The 13,313-nt window shown below is 42.2% G+C and overlaps 1 non-coding gene across 1 annotated transcript; it reads right to left on the bottom strand.

Annotated features, from left to right (window-relative positions):
- Positions 1–8,015: 8,015 nt before the first annotated feature.
- On the bottom strand, positions 8,016–8,091 carry trnal-uaa (transfer RNA leucine (anticodon UAA)). The gene has a single exon. It is a non-coding gene; the product is annotated as a tRNA-Leu (tRNA).
- Between the last annotated feature and the right edge of the window lie 5,222 nt (positions 8,092–13,313).

Genomic DNA, 13,313 nt, shown 5'->3' with positions numbered 1-13,313 from the left:
GAAAGCCTTGGCCTATATGGACGATGTGGCCGTTGTCTGCACAGACGCGCCGTCTGTGGCCAGGGTGGAGAAACTGCTGGACGGCTTCTGCAGGGTGACGGGGGCTGCTGTGAATAAGGCCCAGAGCAAGGTCTACATCTCTCAGGCATGGCCTGTCGGCTGGGGCCCGCCGACCGTGTTCCCTGTGAAGCTCTTCATCAAGGTTCTGGGAATCACGATAGACAGGACCAACACTCACACCCGGAGCTGGGAGGAAGCTTTAACAAAAGTGCAAAGGAAGATCCATGGCTGGAGCACAAGGATATACTTCACAATGACTGGTTAGGTGCCGGTCGTAAAGGCCATCCTCTTCCTTATCCTTCTCTATGTACGCATGGCATAGCGGTAAATTGATTAATAGAATTATATTCTGGTTTGACTGGTTGAGTAAAATGGAGAGGCTGAAATGATTGCAGATGGTGAAGGGCGCCCTGGATGGAGGTAGGGGATCCCTGATGTTGTGCGGCTCAGGGGCTGGCATATGTGGTTAAGAACATCCAGGCTGCTGGAGTTATATCAACCACTTTTACTTTGTCAGCAGCCTGAGATCACTCGGCCTCTGCGCCATGGATAATACCACGCCGCACTCATGGGATCCCCCGCTGTTCTACAGGGCGCTACGAGACTTTGCACTCGATATAATAAGAAGAACATAAGAAAGTTTACAAACGAGAGGAGGCCATTTGACCCATCGTGCTCGTTTGGTGCCCATTAATAACTAAGTGATCCAAGGATACTATCCAGTCTATTTTAAAATGTTCCCAAATTTTTAGCTTCAACCACATCGCTGGGGAGTTTTTCCAGATTGCTTGTGCTAAGAAGTGTCTCCTGTTTACCATCTTGAATGCCTTGAAGCCCAATTTTCATTTGTGTCCCCTGGTCCATGTGTCCCTGCTGATCTGGAAAAGCTTCTCTGGTTTGATGTGGTCACGTGTCACCCCACCTGAATATCCCTTTGAATAGCCTATGCTGCCGCGATTGTATCTGCTGAGCCATTTTGAGCTATTTCTGTATCATCTGCAAATTTGACAAGTTTGCTAACTATCCCAGACCCCCATGGAACTCCACTAACAACCTCACTCCAGTTAGAAATAACTCCTCTTATCTACACCCTCTGTTTCCTATAAATCAACCAGTTCAAAATCCATCTACTTCAATTTCCGTGAATACCTACATCTTCCAATTTTAGGATCAGTTTTGACCTTATCAAAAGCTTTCTGAAAATCTAAGTATATCACATCATATGCTTTCAAGTGCTGCCTCATACCTTCAAGGTTTGCTTTTCTAAAATTGTAGACTATTGTTTTAGACTTGGTCCTTGTTTTTTGAAAATATGCTTTAAAGCTAACCATATTGGTTATTTAACTAATGTCCCTCTGACTTGATTCCCAGTCCATGTTTGGGAAATTGAAATCCCCCATTATAACAGAAAATATTCTTGCTACATGCAGTCCTGATAACATTGTACAATGCAACATCTCTGAATATCTGAATTGGGTTGTGTGTAACACACTCCTACCATTAATCCTCCAGATCTTTTATTCAAAAGTTTAACCCTCAAAGATTCTGTATCACTAGGATCTAACTTACTAGGATCTAGTTCTTCTGCCTCAATGTCATTTCTGACCTATAATGCTACCACACCACATCTTCGATTATGCCTATTTCTCCTAAAATGTGTGTAAAGTCATGTTTCTGTCACTTCTACAACATCATAGTCACACACCAGTACTGTGTCTTCTAGGTCTAACATCTTGTTCCTTATACTCTTGGCACTGAGGTACAAACATTCCAGGACTTTCCTACTAGCAGTTTCCATTTGTTTTCTTTCCTTAGTGGAACATCTCCCCTTGTCAGAGCTCCCTGCCCCCCTGGTCCCTAGTTTACTACTGCACTTTAATTACTCTGCACATACGCTCTCCCAATGCAGGTCTCCTTAATTACTAAAATGAAAACAACAACCTGCGCACTAGACCCTATACCCACTAAACTGCTAAAACAATCTCTGCCATTAATTATTCACAGAATACACAATATTATGAATGTCTCTTTATCCTCAGGATCTGTTCCTGATTCATTTAAAATAGCTGTAAATAAACCACTTCTTAAGAAACCCAGTGCCGACCCTAACCAACTTAAACACTATTGACCTATCTCAAACCTTCCCTTCCTTTCTAAGGTTCTAGAGAAAGTAGTTGCAAACCAGCTGCAAGCTTTTTTAACCAATAATCATCTTTATGAAGAACTTCAATCAGGCTTCCGTTCTGGCCATAGTACAGAAACGGCACTGTTAAAAGTATTGAATGACGTGTTTCAGTCCTCCGATGTAGGGCACGCCTGTAAATCTTGTTACACCGCTTAGAAAACCGTATTGGCAACCGTACTAGCAATGTGCTTTCATGGTTTAAATCATATCTGTCAAACAGACTCCAATATGTACAGATTAACGAGAACCACTCAAATTTAACTGAGGTTAAGTACGGAGTCCCACAGGGCTCAGTCCTCAGACCTATACTTTTTTCATTATGCATGCTCCCTTTAGGTGATATCATTCAACGACATAATATTAACTTTCACAGTTACGCAGATGACACACAATTATATCTGTCAGTAAATCCTAACAACACCATAGACCTAGAAAAACTAATGTGCTGTCTGTCTGAGATTAAAACATGGATGACAAAAAAAATTCTTATGCTTAATTCTGACAAAACAGAAGTCATAATTTTAGGAGACAAAAATCGAACAGTTCATCATGCACTAACAAAACTGAGTAATGATAACTAATTTCTCCCCTAAGGAGATGGCACGAGACCTGGGTGTCATCTGTGATCATAATCTATCTTTTGAATCACACATTCAGAATGTGTCGAGATCTTCCTTCCTCCAGCTTAGAAACATTGCTAGACTAAGAAAATTCCTTTCGTTACAGGACACTGAGAAATTGATACACGCATTTGTTACAAAGCTGTGGAACGATCTTCCAGCAAATGTAAGCCCCCCTCTGTCTTAGCCTTTAAATCACGTCTGAAGACTCATCTGTTTAGTCTCTGTTTTTCTAGCCCATAGTGCCGCCGGTGTGCCATGGACATGCAATTGCACAACTGTCTTTGGAAATGTCCTGCACTGCATGACCAGTATCTGAGCACGACTGCCCTCTTGTCTTCCAGCAACAGCCTCCTCTGAGGGTCCAACGAGGCACCTCGTCCCCCACCATGGAAGTCTGATGAGGCACAACCCATCCCAGAAGCACCTCACCACGGAGGGTCAACGGGGCATCCATACCCAAGGTTTTGACGAGCCATCGCAACCCAAAGCCTGTTGATGGTCCAAACCCTCCACCCCCAATGGCCAGCGAGAGGCCTCCTCCAGAGGGAAGAGCACAGCCAGCAGCACCGATAAAGAACTTTCTGATCTCCTTGCTGCTGTAATAACTATACTGCCTGGAGGGGAGGCAACCATTAGGCCTAGGCCCTAAGCCGTGGACCCCCAGAGATTCATTTTCTCCTACATGCCATCCATAGGAGTTTTTTGTTTTTCTCTCCTCCGTGCCTAAATGGTTTATTTACTTAAATGTTCACTCACTTTATTCTAGATCATGTAAAATGTTTACAGGTCTATATTTGATTTTATTGTATTTATGTTTTTTATTTTGCTATATGTTTGTTGTATGTTTACCAGTCTGTAAAGCGCTCTGTGGCTACCCTGCGAAGGGCACTATACAAATAAAAATTGATTGATTTATTGATTGATTAGTCCCCCTTCTGTTTAGATGTAGACCATCCAGTTTGTACAGGACCCATCTCTTGCAGAAGGCCGACCAATGCCCCAATAATCTAAAACCCTCTTCACTACACCAAGATTTCAACCACGCTTCCAGACGCTCTCCTCTTATCCTCTCACAGGGCAGGGTGATTAAGTGAGGACACATGGTGATGGACCGTAGGTGGACCCAGAGAATGCAAGTAATAATAAAGCACAAGTGCAAACAATCAAAATAATAATAATAATGAATTAAAAATTTAACAATAAAGTGAAAGATAAAGTAAAGGCAATGTAGTTACCAAACAGAATACACACAACCATATTGCATAAAAGTGAAATTTAAATATAATAACAATTAGTGATTAAGGAGCTCATTAACACCGTCCATGACATTCAGCAAGCTAAGCCTCAAGATCAAGACTTTGATCTCTAGGACTTCAACATGCTGACAACGTTCACAGATGAAATCTTCTTGGATGAGTTAATCCAGGAAGGCAATCATTCTGCAAACCTGCTGTAGTGGCCACATACTTCTAAATGTTACAGTTTTTTCAGTCTCTTGGATTCTCTCCACTGGTCAATTGCTTAACTTTTTGTCACCGAGAAACAGCGCAGCTGTTGCTCAACAGCAGCTTTAAGAAACTTTTGTCTACCTGCAACCAATTCACACCTAACTCTGGCTACACCTGGCTCCTCCTGGAAGAGAATTCCTGCTAGTCCTTGACTAAATCACCTTTCTTCAACCTATTTACTTTCACCAGCTCAGCAGCTGTACTAAACTGGCTTCAATTAAGGCAAACTACAGACAAGATTAACTTCAATTAGGGCAAAGGTAAAACAAAATGAGGAATGCTAAGACTGGTCTGAAACTATGAAAACAATAAGATGGCTACCTCTCACATGTATTGTCCTGTGTCTGTCTGTGGCAACTTGTAAATACTTCTGTAAAATAGATTTTTTTTTTTTTATTACTCATGATTTAGTCAGCCAGACTTCTGAGTGCACTATACACCCAATTAGAGAGTTGTTACAATCTGGAACAAACTCCCCAAATTTGGGAACATTCAAAAATAAAAAATACAAATTTAATTTAGACACTAATGGACACCAAACGAGTGCAATGGGTCGAATGACCTCCTCTTGTTTGTAAACTTTCTTATGTTCTTATTATATTGAGTACAAAGGCTCGTAGTGCCCTGTAGAACAGCGGGGGATCCCATGAGCGTGGCGTTGTATTATCCATGGTGCAGAGGCCGAGTGATCTCAGGCTGCTGACAAAGTAAAAGTGGTTGATATAACTCCAGCAGCCTGGATGTTCTTAACCACATATGCCAGCCCCTGCGCCTGAGACGCACAACATCAGGGAACCCCTACCTCCATCCAGAGCGCCATGCAATCGTTTCAGCCTCTCCATTTTACTCAACCAAACAAACCAGAATATAATTCTATTAATCAATTTACCGGTATGCCATGCATACATAGAGAAGGATAAGGAAGAGGATGGCCTTACCAGCACCTTACCAGTCATCGTCAAGGTCCTTGTGCTCCAGCCATGGATCTTCCTTTGCACTTTGGTTAAAGCTTCCTCCCAGCTCCGGGTGTGCGTGTTGGACCTGTCGATCGTGATCCCTAGAACCATGATGAACGGCTGCACAGGGAACACGGAACACAGGGAACCATGCCTGAGTGATGTAGACCTCGCTCTTGGCCTTATTCAAAGCAGCCCCCGTCACCCTGCAGAAGCCATCCAGCAGTTTCTCCACCCTGGCCACAGTAGGCACGTCCGTGCAGACCACGGCCACATCATCCATATAGGCCAAGGCTTTCAGTTGCTCTCCGCCAGCACCCGCACCACTGTCTCAACAGCCTCTCTGCCCTCTACCTCCTGCCCCGAGGAGTCGATCATGGAGGACATTGCAGACTGCCTCTCCTTCGTTTTCTTGAAGAAGAAGCGGCTGCATTTCTCATCGTCCTCCATGATGCTGACCCTGGAAAGGACCTTGATCTTCTCCTGTTCCTCCCTATAGAGGATGGAAAGACTCAGTTTCACCCGGGCCACCTCATCAGTCAGGTCGAAGCCTCTGAGCTAAAGCAGACTCAGGCGCTGGAGGTGGGCGTTCAGATGGGAATATCTCGCCTGCCTCTCATGAGCTTTCCATTTCCCTAGCTGAATGAAGTAGCACGTGGTTCTCTTCTTCACCATCTCCCACCACTCTATGGGAGAATCAAAAAGGTCCCTCAGGGTCCTCCACTCCTCGAGGCGTCTGCTAAAGGTCTTAACTACACGAGGGTCATCAAGCAGAGAGATGTTGAACTCCAGATCCCAGGCGCCAACTCCCGTGTACTCGGAATGAGCACCTCTGTCGTCAGGAGCCTGTGGTCTGAAAAGAAGACCGCCTCTGAAGACATGGCGGTCCTCTCCAGTGGCTTACTGAGAAGGATGAGATCTATCCTGGAGAAGGAGGAGCCAGAAGAACTCACCCAGGTGAACAAGGGGACCAGGTCCTGACCTGCGGTGCAGAGTTCAAAATCCTCCACGAAAGCAGCGAGATCCCGTTACGGGGCTTACTCTGGTCTACATCCCTCAGGGCACAATTGAAATAATCTGAAATGATAACTGGTAAGGTGCCGATCAGGAGTGGGCGTAGCTGGGGGAAAAAGAGGACTCTCTCTCTCTGGCTGGTGGGGGCACAGACGTTGACCAGCCTCAATACAGCCCCCTTGTATTTAAAGTCGAGGCTGGCCAACCTGCCCGCCTCTATCACTACATTTTTTCACTTCAATGAAGGGGTTCTTCAGGAATATGGCAATCCCGTCCGCTCGGGACACATTGAACCAGAAGGACTCACCCAAGGGTCCAACTGTCCCGGAGATCTTTGTATTATTTTTGGAATGGGATGCCACATTCCTGTAAACAGATAATGTCTGCATTCATTCTAGCCAGAGAGTTTAAAACATTGTCCCTCTTTTTCACCTCAGTAATTGTTAAGGTACAATGCTTCAGTTAAAGCAACCCTTCGGGTCCCAATGAATCAGGCACCCCAGTGAGCGCTTCCAGCAACAGATGAGACTTTTCAGCAGGAGACGAGCGCTCGGGAAGAAAAAGTCACAGACACCTTCGTGTCTGTTCGTTTATCTTCGTTTACTGAAAGTTTCACATAGCCTTTTATACATTTACAAGCGGTATTTCAAAGGAGTTTCGGGCCGTCCAGAACCTGGATGATATTTTCTTGGCATATGTCCCGGGGCAGCTCCGAGACATGGGAAACAATATTTAATAAGGTATTCTTTGTAATTAGTCCAGAAAGGGAGGCATTGATATCAAGGACGCAGTACAAATCATGGTAAACAAAATTTCATAAGGTTTTCTTTGTAATTAGTCCAGACATGGAAGTGCTGGTACCAAGGACACACTGTACTAAAAAGTGTTAATAGATAATTTTGGTTCATTACCCAAAGAATTTCCATGGCGGCAGAAATTGTTTCTATCTGCCACACAGATAAGTCTGAGCAGAGAAATCATAATAAGAGCATAGAAATCATAATAAAAACAAGTTTTAATTAGTAACTTAATGGAAAGTTTCTTATATTTCCTAACAGTTATACAGTGGGTATATACAATACATAGGGGGCAATTTTACCCCAACAGTTGCCCTCTTTAATGAAACATGAACATGTTACATTAATTTCATAAAATTGCGAAAAGTTGTTTCAACCATTAGATATAAAAAGACATTTTAGACATGTTAATCACAAAGTAAGCCCTCTTGATCAGATTCTGTAAACACAGTGATCCCCAACAATATGGCACACACCTTCCTTATAGTCAGGGATCCAAGGCCCAGTAAAGTGCTTATAAATGGTTTAACATGACATCACCACCTACAATTTTGCAGAGGCTCATTTTGGAAAGTTCACACCCTATTGTGATAGAATCAAGAGGCCTGCTTTGCCGGAAATCTTGTCTTGTATATTAAAAAAACAATGATGTTCATGTACCTCAATTGTCGATTAGCAAAATAAAATAAATTAAAATAAAAAGAACAACAACATAAAGTTTCAATAAAAAAGTATTTTAAACTGTGTTTAGTGATGTGTGTGTGTGTGATGATTTTAGGTTATATATTTTATGATTATTTTTGGGGTGGTATAAAATAAAATAAATTAAATTAGAAAAAGAGAACAAAATAAAGTTTTGATAAAAAAGTACTTACCCAGAGTGGGGTTCAAACCCACACAATCCATTAGATCTTAAGTCCAATGCCTTAACCACTCGGCCACCTTGGTGTTACTAATTAGTATAAGTTACTAAATTGAAGGGTGTATTAATTAGTCACGAGAAAATGAACCATGAAGAGAGATTAAAAGAGATCTATTATACGCCTAGAATAGAAGTGAGGTCTCGATAGAGGTCTCGATAGAAGCTGAGAAGTGCCAGAAGTACGCCTGGGCAGTACCGTTAAAAAACAAAACGGGTCAGCAAGTATGAATATTCACCCAAGGGCGCGTTCCAAAGAAACTGCAGACAGATCAGGGGAAAGAATTCCTCAAACATGGTTTTCAAAGTCTTCTCAAGCAATACCAAATTGTAGATTTTGTGACAAATAGTAAAGTGAAAGCCAGTGTGGTAGAGAGATTAAAAAAAAATATATATATATATAAAATTGAAAATGTGGAAGTACTTTACAGCTGTGAACACTTTTAGATATGTGGATGTCTTACCAGACCTGGTTCATAGTTACAATCACACATTCCATAGAACTGTCAAGGAACGACCAGTAGACTATCTAGATCTGAACAACACGATCATCTACCTGACTTGTAAAATTACTAAGCATGATGGCACTGATCTGGCCCAGGATGATCGGGTGGGCCTGGTAATTACCCCGTGGCCTCCCTTTTCAGCCAGGTTGACATCACAATCGGTGACAGACTTATTAGCCAGAGCAACAACTCTTATCCATACAGGGCTATAATAGAATATATTCTCAACTACAGTGAAAGCACTTTGAACACACAGTACTCTGCAGGCCTTTTTGTCAAGGACACAGCCAGCCAGCATGAAGTAACCACTCTGAATGGGGCAAACCTGGGGTTCAGAAATAGAGCGGCCTATACAGCAGGAAGCCAAAAACTAGAATTGTTGGGTTGTATTCATGCAGACATGTTTTTTCAAGACAAAATAATGCTGAACGGCGTTGATATAAAAATTAAACTCACCCGTAACAGAGAAGCGTTCTGTCTCATGAGCAACGCTGAGGATTTCAAGCTGTCGGTTCTCTCAGCAGCTCTGTTTGTGAAGAGGGTCCGGGTGGCCCCCGCTGTCAGGCTGGGCCACGCCGATGCGCTGCAGGTGGCTAATGCAAAATGCCCTGTAGATCGGGTTCAGATGAAAGTGTTCAGTCTGGCCAGAGGAAGCCGGGTCTGCAACCAGGAAAATTTGTTTCTGGGACAATTGCCTAAAATAATAGTAATTGGTTTTGTGGATAACGCCACATTCAGTGGTGACGTTACACAAAACCCCTTCAACTTTCTCCCTAAATCAATCATGCGTTTTTTAAACACAAACGCAATGTTAACAGTGTATAACTCCAGACAGTTGCAGGATGCTTTATCCACAACATGTGGAAACCACTGTGTGTATTTTTTATAACAGCGTTGTAAAGGTTTAGCTTATAATCAGATATTGGATTTGTATTCTGAAGATTTAATTAGGAATGACAACATGGTAATGCAATTTGTGAAAAGTTATAACAGGAGAATGAGACCTATGTATTTGTTTAAGCTTCATGTAAATGAGAATTGTCAGATGTGTAACCGAATGCATGATTTTAGGATCTGTCATAATTGCTAAATCAGTCATGAACAGAAATAAACAATGTTAGAACAGTGTATGAATAACGCTATAGACGCTATAGAATGATAGAATAATGCTGGTGTGTGTGTGTGTGTGTTTAAGCTTAATGACATGTGACATTCTCATATATGTAACGCCTGCTAACCTGATAATAAAATATTATATACACATGAATTATGTTTATACACTCACCTAAAGGATTATTAGGAACACCATACTAATACTGTGTTTGACCCCCTTTCGCCTTCAGAACTGCCTTAATTCTACGTGGCATTGATTCAACAAGGTGCTGAAAGCATTCTTTAGAAATGTTGGCCCATATTGATAGGATAGCATCTTGCAGTTGATGGAGATTTGTGGGATGCACATCCAGGGCACGAAGCTCCCGTTCCACCACATCCCAAAGATGCTCTATTGGGTTGAGATCTGGTGACTGTGGGGGCCAGTTTAGTACAGTGAACTCATTGTCATGTTCAAGAAACCAATTTGAAATGATTCGACCTTTGTGACATGGTGCATTATCCTGCTGGAAGTAGCCATCAGAGGATGGGTACATGTTGGTCATAAAGGGAAGGACATGGTCAGAAACAATGCTCAGGTAGGCCGTGGCATTTAAACGATGCCCAATTGGCACTAAGGGGCCTAAAGTGTGCCAAGAAAACATCCCCCACACCATTACACCACCACCACCAGCCTGCACAGTGGTAACAAGGCATGATGGATCCATGTTCTCATTCTGTTTACGCCAAATTCTGACTCTACCATCTGAATGTCTCAACAGAAATCGAGACTCATCAGACCAGGCAACATTTTTCAAGTCTTCAACTGTCCAATTTTGGTGAGCTTGTGCAAATTGTAGCCTCTTTTTCCTATTTGTAGTGGAGATGAGTGGTACCTGGTGGGGTCTTCTGCTGTTGTAGCCCATCCGCCTCAAGGTTGTACGTGTTGTGGCTTCACAAATGCTTTGCTGCATACCTCGGGTGTAACGAGTGGTTATTTCAGTCAAAGTTGCTCTTCTATCAGCTTGAATTCTCCTCTGACCTCTAGCATCAACAAGGCATTTTCGCCCACAGGACTGCCGCATACTGGATGTTTTTCCCTTTTCACACCATTCTTTGTAAACCCTAGAAATGGTTGTGCGTGAAAATCCCAGTAACTGAGCAGATTGTGAAATACTCAGACCGGCCCGTCTGGCACCAACAACCATGCCACGCTCAAAATTGCTTAAATCACCTTTCTTTCCCATTCAGACATTCAGTTTGGAGTTCAGGAGATTATCTTGACCAGGACCACACCCCTAAATTCATTGAAGCAACTGCCATGTGATTGGTTGGTTAGATAATTGCATTAATGAGAAATTGAACAGGTGTACCTAATAATCCTTTAGGTGAGTGTATACATTAACTATGTACCATGTACTAATACTTTTGAACCAGACTATATTACTATACATACCCCGCCCCAATACCCCTGTTTCAGAACTATACTTATCATCAATACATGATACTAGTTCCAGTAGTTCTGTCTCGTCGAAGAGGTCCCAGTCAGTTGACATGATGAACACAGTGGTGGTTAATATATTGGTGAAAATGTGCAGTGGAATAGCAGCAGTCTGTCAGTCTGACATGAAAATGGGACAAATGGTGATGCTTATTTATTGGGCCAAAATGTGTGTGCATTTTACATTACAGTATCATCACTTAGCAAGGTTATCTTACATTTGTACCCTACTGGAGTCATCTAAGTGAAGCCCCATTGCTCAAGGGTACAACCGCAATGCTACAACTAGGGTTTGAACTCACCACCCTCCGCCCCCTTTCACTGTATGAAACATGGACATGCAGACATTGAAAACATGTCATCAGGTCGGCTCGGCCAGCTCTCAGCTAACATCTGAAAGGATCCCTGTTCGCTATGAAAACACCGACCAAGAAGAGCTCCCCTAACGGCCATGCCACTGATGCCACTCTGCTGATGACGATACTGGGGCCCCAAGCACAAAACTTAGAAGGACTGGAGGTACAGACACGAAAAACGTAAAACTTTATTTTACTTAGCAAAAATGTGTTTAGAATATTATTATTATTTTTAAACTTATACCGTTGTTTACATACTGTTAGGTTGTATGAGTGAATTTAAATTCATTTTTTTCTTATTTGTTTGTTTAACAACAGACAGGTGTAGGTATCCCACCCCTGAGCCCCAGTGAAGCTGCCCAGATGTCTGATGAAGATGAAGGCGTCAACACTGTTAATGAGTCTGATGATGATGACTGACCATGGCAGTGAGGATGAAACCAGCACCTCTGACACTGACAGGGAAGTTGGGCAATCAGACGAAAGAGAGGTAACTATAAAGGTCCTTGAACCTTCTATAGTCATGTACTTATTTACTTAAAGACTCATTTCAGTTTTAAGTGTTATTTTCTTTTCTCTTCATTAGAATAATGGCAGCCCTGACACCAGTGATATTGATTCCTCTGTCAGCTCTTTAAGACCACGAACAAGACTGAACATTGCCTGCTTCTGTTCTTGCCTTGCTAGAACTCACAAGAGCTTTGATTCAGACAGTGAAGGTGTGAGATATAATTGTTAAAACCAGGATGAGCATGTTAGACAGGTGATGACACATTCTGTAAAGGCTAGTGTAGCCCTTGTGTTACGACATTGTATAGGCCGTTAATTAGTTGATAAGTGTGAGGCCTGTCTGATAGGAGACCCCAGCCAACTACATCACATCTGTCTAACTTTAGATCATGAGCAAGGAAGTGTCTGGAGTAGTGTAGCTCTTATATGTGCCAAAATAAGTGTCACACGTCTGCTAAATGTTGTGTTATGTGTTGCTCGTACCCTACGTGGAATGAGTATCAACAGGCAGACTGAGAAAGAAGTGAAAACTCTTTTGCATAGCCTAGAAACATGCACTCTACCTTCAAGATGGTTTAGTGACTTGTTAGAAAGTGTGGATGAGAAAGTAATGCACATAGTTGAGAAGGTTATAAAAAACAAGGCATATCAAGTGTTTTACAAACATAAATAAAATACTGTTTGTGTCTGCTCTGCTTTTATGTGCAATAAGACAATATATTTTCATTCCTATATTCCCCTGGAATTATGTTTACGTATGTTTGAGGAATCTATGCCTGAAGATGTCATCCTCACTCTAATAGCTCACAAGTTTGGTGATTTGTATGATACTGGTAATTCTGATGTGAAATCACTAGTTGCTGATGTTGAGAAAACAGTGGCTTCCCTCTCCAATGTGCTCAAGAGAATGCTGTATAAAGAGACACATCCTGGTGAATCTGCTTTTACATCTGTCCAAAAAGTTCTGCAGAGTTCTTTTGGAAATACTATCCCTATCATGACCAAACCCAATTTCTTCACTGTGCTAGACAGAATAGCCATGATCAGTGTCACTGCCCTGGCCAATAAACAAGTACAGTACAGTTCAGTTGTTTCTTCCTGGCTGCTGTAGGTGTTGGGGAAGCAGGATCATTGGTCACCCGAGTCAGTATCTAATCTCACTGTCTACATCTGACCTGATGCCTTGTTGTCATTTTTAGAGCTGTCATAATAAAATATTGACATTGAAATATATTTTACTGAGTCTCATTTTTTGAATGTCTATACCTTTTCTTTCTCTTTTATTT

Source organism: Amia ocellicauda, chromosome 3 (assembly GCF_036373705.1).
Source record: "Amia ocellicauda isolate fAmiCal2 chromosome 3, fAmiCal2.hap1, whole genome shotgun sequence".
NCBI classification, from domain to species: domain Eukaryota; kingdom Metazoa; phylum Chordata; class Actinopteri; order Amiiformes; family Amiidae; genus Amia; species Amia ocellicauda.
This window is presented reverse-complemented; position numbering and strand designations above follow the sequence as displayed.